This window comes from Benincasa hispida, chromosome 10, assembly GCF_027475165.1.
Source record: "Benincasa hispida cultivar pf3 chromosome 10, pf3_genome.v1.1, whole genome shotgun sequence".
Taxonomy (NCBI): Eukaryota; Viridiplantae; Streptophyta; class Magnoliopsida; order Cucurbitales; family Cucurbitaceae; genus Benincasa; species Benincasa hispida.
In genome coordinates, this window is record NC_143487.1 from 10,462,169 (window position 1) to 10,469,716 (window position 7,548).

The 7,548-nt window shown below is 30.6% G+C and overlaps 1 pseudogene across 1 annotated transcript; it reads right to left on the reverse strand.

Moving 5' to 3' along the window:
• Positions 1 to 6: 6 nt before the first annotated feature.
• Positions 7 to 877, reverse strand: LOC150033100 (protein SKU5 SIMILAR 14 pseudogene; annotated as a pseudogene). Its single transcript, XR_016523946.1, has 2 exons — positions 372 to 877; positions 7 to 244 (listed from the first exon to the last, which is right to left on the reverse strand). The product of XR_016523946.1 is annotated as a protein SKU5 SIMILAR 14 pseudogene (transcript).
• Positions 878 to 7,548: the final 6,671 nt, after the last annotated feature.

Genomic DNA, 7,548 nt, shown 5'->3' on the forward strand with positions numbered 1-7,548 from the left:
GATAAGGACAGTATAATCATCTTCTGGGTCAGCATAAGGGACAGGAATGAGTAAACGACTATTCACACGAAGGCCACCAAAACCTCCCGCTGCCCTGTGCATGGCAGTTGATGGGTAGTAGAAGAAGCTTCCAATTTGGTCCTTAACTTGGAAATGGTAGGTGAAGTTTGTTCCTGGTGGGATTGGGCAATTGGTTCCAAGTAGTCCATCTTGCCACGAGTTCTTCCTGTGCTGAATTCCACTCCTGCAAGTTCCATCCAATTTATTAATATTATCGTTTTTTATTATTATTATGACATCGAGATAAGGAAAGTAAATTAAGAGTTAGATTTTCATGCATATGTAAATATATATGAATATAAGTGTCGTACCAATGTAGAAGAAAAGGTTCGTCAAGATTGTTGAAGACGTTAATGACTATGTTATTGTTGGATGTGGAGTTGATATTAGGTCCGGGGAATTGACCATTGATGAGAATGCCTTGTTGGGGAACGCCCAAGGGAGAGATGGTGCCATAGGTGACATTCCATGTGAAGAAGAAATAAGGGTCTTCACCCCGGACCGTCGACATTGCTGCAGCCGAGAGGCAAAGCAGCGCGGTAAACATCAACCCAGCCATCTCGTACCTCTCCCTTCTCTCGCTTTTTTTTTTTTTTTTTTTTTTTTTTTTTTTTTTTTTTTTTTTTTTCCAAATCACCGCTCTTAATCTCGAGCAGGCTATGTATCCCACAATGGGTTATTATTATTCGTTCCCTGATGGCTAACCATTCCAATCCTTCATTTATATACATGCTAGATTCAATTTCTCAACCATTTCCACTCCAAGTTTTTCTCTAACTAATCCTTCTTTCTAGCCTTGCATATTTCCCTACCTCTCCTTTTTTAGAAGAATGCCAACATCCCTCTCCAAACAAAATGTCTCACTCAATAATCTCTCCAAAATTGAGAGACGCGTGGACAAATTTTATTCTCAATTTCCACTTTATCTAAACTTTAAAAGCTTATTATTTTATTTCTTTTTATAAAATAAATTTTACTTAATATGTTTGTTAAATTCTAGTGTCAAATTTGTAGTGCGTGTTATTTTTAATATAATTAACCCACTATATAGCATTTTCTAATATTAATGGTAGATTTAGAATATTTCTAAAATTAATCGTAGATTTAGAAGATTTGAGGAAAATTCGGTTAGATTTTATTTTTATTCCTAATATTTCCTTCATTTCGATTTTCTCAATGTTCTGCGAGATTTGAAGTTGCGATCAATTTTTGAATAGTTGAATCTACAATTTCGATTTTCTCATATATTCTCTATCAATTTCTACTTGCAATTTGGAATTTCTAGTCCCAATTTGGGATTTATACTTGCCATTTGAGATTTTCTTGTATGTTTAGATTCATCTTTAGTTGTTGGATTTTTTCTTTTTTTTTTTTTTTCTCCTCCTCTTAGTTTTTTTTTTTTCCTAAATTCATTTCATCCTTTTTTCGATAGATTCTTCCCCTAGTTCTAGGTCACGATTCTTCCAAAGTTTTTTTATTCGATTTTATCTCAATTTTTGCACTAATTCTTCCTCTCCATTTTTGCGTTGAGTTTTTGTGCATATTTCTTCCACTTAGTTTTAGCAATCGAGTTTATCACTGCCTTTAAAAAATGATTTAATTTGTGATTTTGTAGGCCTCATAGTTATTTAATTGAAGTGTATTGATTTTATTATTTAATTTGATGATTTTTGTAGGATTCATCTAATGTGGTTTCATCAAAATGAGTTTATCACATAAAATATTGATGAACCTTGTAGACCAATATCAACATATTTCATTATACTGATATTCATTATTTTGATATAGTCTACTGATATTAGTATCATTGTGTGAAATATTACTAATTGTTTCTTTTATTTAGAGTGTGAAATCCTTCAAAGAGAAGGAACTTGCGAGAGAGGTGGAACATAACTCTAATCATTGGAGGATTGGGTGACCTTGAAAGTGAATGGCGTATATGTTATGGTTATAAATTGTGCACAAGAATTCAATTAGAATATATTCTATAATCACGCATGGAATCACCAATATTAAGTTGATTAGCTATCTTTTTTCTTACTTCATTTCTAGTTTATCGATTCTTCATTCCTTTGTATGAGTAAAAACATAATATACTTTTGATTAACCAAAATTATTTTTTTAGTGAAAATCCAAATCCTTTACCAACCATTCAAAAGTAAATCCATGAATGATAAACTTCTATTAACTGATTGGAGTCTATCAGGGATATGTTACTATGCCTGACATATTTCAATCAAAACTAATATATATAGTCTTTCTCTTATATTAATGAAATGAGTCTATCACCGATGATAATGTCATTATGAAGTCTATCAGCGATGTGGAGCGATATGATCCCACCCATTAAAGAATAACAATTGGTTAGTCCTTAGAATATTATTTTAATAGAAACACGAAGGGACATAAATTACAATGATTCAACCTATGATTTAACACATTTTTCTATATTAATATGGTATAGTCAAGTACATATGAATGTATTGATATTGTGAAGTATATCCCTGATCTTTTCTATCGTTGATACTACAATATTCACAAAATTAAGGTTAAAACTAAGATATTACAATATCTACAAAACTAAAGTACTACATCATTACATCTAGGAAATTTTTAAGTCAAAACTAGGAGTACAATCCTTGATTCTAGAAAAATGTCTTACTTCTTTTAGAGAAGTTGTCTTGCAGTCATTTGCATTCTTCTAGTCTCTCATTACAAGAAATAGGAGTTATCATAGCGTTGGTAGATAGCCTTTCAAAAAATAGGCTATGAATCATAGTTTTGGTAGATAGCCTTTCAAAAAATAGGCCATGAAATCTCACACACAAAAAAAAGGTGCTCAATTGTTAAAAATGAAACTTGGGAGGGTTCAAAATTTTGGAAGCAATGCACGCAAAGTTCAATCCGTACAAGAGTTTCTTTTTCCCTTCTCATCTTCCTTTTCCTTTCCTTATCTATTCGCACAAAAACCAAACCCTTCTTCCTTTAAAAACCAAAACTTTCATTGTTGGAAACTTGGCCAAGCTCCGTCGCTCCCAAATTTCCTGGAGAAATTGCAGAAGAAGAAGTGCAAAACTTTAAAGCGACGACGACACCCTCGTCATTGCCTTGATTTTCAAGAAACCTCGATTCAAATCTCACTAAAGATAAAGGTCGGTGGCTCTTCTTCTGCAATACGATTGATTAGGGTTTTTTTTATATATATAAATAAGATATTTGTGTCTTAAATACTCTGTTCTTTGTTTGATTTTTGTATATTATTCATGGAACTATACCTCTAGATTCATAGGTGTGGTTGCTGTTTCAACTGAACATCTTTAGAACTTTTCAAATTGTGGTAAAACTTAATTTTCAATTAGTTTCAGAGGAGAATTTCTTCCACTTCTAGTTCATTTCTTTCTTTTGATGATCTTAAATATAACAAGAGTTTTGGGTTCTTGTGATAGAATGTTTTGAGGGTTGCAACAGAATGTCTTCATTTTAATAACCTTTTATCGAGGTTGAAGCTCAAGGGTGGGATGGGCCATAAAGTGAACTACAATAACTCCCCCACTGTGAAGAACTTGATGCTCACCCAGATCTGCCGCAAAACAAAACCCACTCGATGCTCCCTCACTCGATGCTTGCCTGATTCAAACAAGAGAGACTTTTAAAACAGGTAATAATATACAAATGCTCAAATTTCAATTTAAAACATCTTTTAGAACATTTTGAATTATCGTTTCCTTATTCTTTTGATAACAATTTCCTTTTCTTCTCTCTTGTTCTACACTATTTCTCTTCTCGCCTTCAATTGTTTATTGTTCTGTTTTTACCATGAGTATTATTTGTAGGTTCGTGACCATAGATAAGATTGGAATATTTTTGTCAATGAACGACAGGTAGGAAAGTATTATTTTAGCATGTTTGTCATGTTTATTTTTTTTCTTTTTTCTTAATGGGTAAAAAAGTTACTTTACTCTATTATTGATTTCAATCTCCATATTTACATATTGTTCTAAATTTGTTTTTAACATATTTACTCATTGTGCCTTTGTTTTTATTTTACTATTATTTTCATATGTTTAGAGTTCATGACCATTACTTGTATTATCATTGCCTAATTAGTGACATTTATTATTTCAATTATGTGTGAAGTTTAATGTCAACTTATCCTTCCTGACCAATGCTTATATATATTTGTTACGTTGATAATTGTTAAAATGAATGGCAGACTCATGAATTTAGAGGTAATTAAAAGGTTTAATAATTGTATTTACGTAACTTTGTCGATTATTAATGAACCACATATTTTTAGGTTGTTTTGAGAGTCAAAATTATAATTATGTACTTTTTGTATAGTTTAAACATCAATGATGGTTTTGGGAACCAATCTAATGCTAATTCACTTTTTATGTAGATAGATGAAGATCAAAGATGAAAGCCCAATTCCAAAACTTGATGAATTTTGTATTTTGTGAACCTTCTATGGTTGAAAATTACATTTGATGTATTTTTTGTATTATTGGATAATTTTTTTAGTTTCTAATGTAAATTGATTACTAGATTTCAATAATGAAAGGAAGTCATTGTATTTAATGCATACATTGTGAATTATTTCATGTCTATTTAACTTCAAACAAGTCTTTGTAATGTAAATGAACATAATTTCAATGTTGTTTCTTATAACATAAGATTAAAGCTATATATATGTGTGTGATATAATAGCCTTAAGAAAAGGTTATTATATGTCAAAAAGCTATTATATAATAAAGATAGCATTGAAAGGAAGCTATTATATGTTAAAGATAGCATTTAGAGCAAGCTATTATATGTTAAAGATAGCATTAAGAGCAAGCTATTATATGTTAAAAATAGCTTTAATGCCTAATGTTGTTGAATGTTTTCATAGCCATGTATACATGCTATATCTCCATACTCTATTATAGCATCCATTATAACTCTACAAAAAAGCTATAAAAAGTCTCACTTTTAATAACATGAGCTATCAAGACCTTTGAAAAAGGCTATGAAAGTTATTTTATAATCTTTTTCATTAGTTGTTGTATTCATTATTTCTTGTAGTGTCTTGCAATCTTCCAGTGCCCTTTTTTACTTGTTCGCTTTTTATAATTACCTTTTGCTTATCCATCTATTAAAAGAGTAGTAAACACTTGAATAGTAAACTAAACATTTTAAGTTTACCAATGATAAAACTTATAAATGATAGACTTGAAATACGAAGTCTATCGATAATAAACTCTATCAATGATATTTTTCATCACTTCAAGTCTATTAGTGATAGAAACATATAACTCTAATCAACAACTAGGGTTGGAAACGAGGTCAGTCTTGGGGGATTTTACCCCATCCCTCTTGTTTCCCCATGGAGAATTTTTTTTCCCTAAAATTCTATTTGGTTTGGACTTGGACACTTTAGTTGGGCTTAGATTGGGCTAAATTAAAAATTAGGCTAAATGTAAAAAAATTAAATACCTAATATATATATATATAAACCTAATCAGAGCAAGGATACCCTCCCATCCATGCCCATTTCCTGGTTCGGGAACTCCTATCCTCGATCGAACTGGGGATTCGGAGTGGGGCCCTACTGGAAATTTTGCCAACGCTATCAACAACATATTTGATGCTTGCAAGCACACTAGCAATAATCTATCAATTAAACAATTAAACTGCAATGAAATTACACTTTTTCTTACTTTTCATGAACAATAAATTTAACATGCTTCAGGTCTATAACCTATCACTAGTAGACTATAATCAACAACACATTTAAAGTTTAAAGCACACTAGCAATAGTCTATCAACTAAACAAAAAAAAAAAAAGAGAAAAAACAACAACGGAAATTATAATTTTCCTTACTTTTCATGAAAATAAATTCAAAATCCTTCTGATGGACTCTAATCAACAATACCAAAAGAACAACAAAGAAACTATACATTTACTTACTTTTCATAAAAATAAAAAATAAATTCAACATCCTTCAAGTCTATCATAGGCTCTAATTAACAGAGCCAAAAGAACAACGATGAAACTATATATTTACTTACATTTCATGAAAACAAATTCAACATTCTTCAAGTCTATCAATGATAGAAATCCTATCAACAATACTCCAATCAACAACACCAAAAATAAAAAGAACACAAATGAAACTATACCTTTTACCTTTCATAAAAATAAATTCAACAGTTTAAAGTTTGGAAGGAAATTGAACATCAGAATCTCAAAAATGGAATGCAATTCTCCTTCAATTATAATTAAACACACTATTAATTAACTAAATCTAAAATTTCAGCAAGAACCAGAGAAGATTTCCTGGGTGATATTTATATAGGAACATATAATAATTCATTTATACATAAAGGGCGTAATTTATAGAGAATAGAGCAAACAAAAATCCAAAACAGAGAAACCAAAACAGAATCCTATTTTTAGATGATTAAAAGACGAAGAAGAAATCTACCTTTGCGCTTATTCAAATTCATTAACCACAAGCACCCCAAATTTTCTCACCTACAAAACTCGTGAACATTCTCCCTCAAAATCTTTCTTTTCCTTCTTCTCCTTCAAAATTATAGAGATGACAAAAAAATATTCATAGTAAACAAAATTGGTTTCGTATGACACCACGTTGAAATGCAAACTAAAAAAAAGCACTAGTTATGCTCGTCAGAAGTTCCAATCAACTTGAATCAACTCCACTACGCTTCTTCAATGGTGGGGTTTTTGAAACTAAAAAGAAAAGAATAGATGGATGGAAAGATGATGAAACATTAGGGTTTTTTAGTCGATGAAACTAGAAGAAAGGGGTTAGTTTTCGAAGAAGAAAAGGAAGAATTTTGACTAATGAAAACTGATTGTGGGCTTTAAGAATCGGGTGGGCTTTTTGGTCTTTTACTACGGGTTGAAGTCAAATTTTTCCATATTTACAATTCTTTTGAACTTATTCTATTTGTGCAATTAATTTGGGCCAAAATTTAAGCAGCCCTAATTTTAAATGCTTCGAGTCCAATGTTATTTCTAACCAATTATATTTGTTTCAAAATAATAAAACTATTTATCTAAAAAAGAAGATTATTTACGGAATAACTTCAACAATTATTTTTTCAAAAAAATAGACCTAAACTTTCAAATTTTCATTAATGCTAACTTTAGGAAAAAGTTTTAAAAAATGCACTTATGGAGATGGTAGCACCTTGTTTTAAAATTTTTGTTGAACTTTCAAAAGTTGCATTAACTATTAACCCTCGAAGAAAAATCTAGTTACAGACATGTCCTTAGCATTAGTATATAGTTGGATCTTTGGTCTAACTCTTTTCTATTTTCCTCTTTCATCTACTTCAATCTATGGTCTAATCCTTCTCTACTTTTGCTCCAATCTTCTTCAATACTCTCTTACTTTTAGCAACCAAAACTTTGTTGATCATTTTTGCAGTTCTAGTTTTTTTTTTTTTTTTTTTTTTTTTGTGATTAGTTAAAAATAT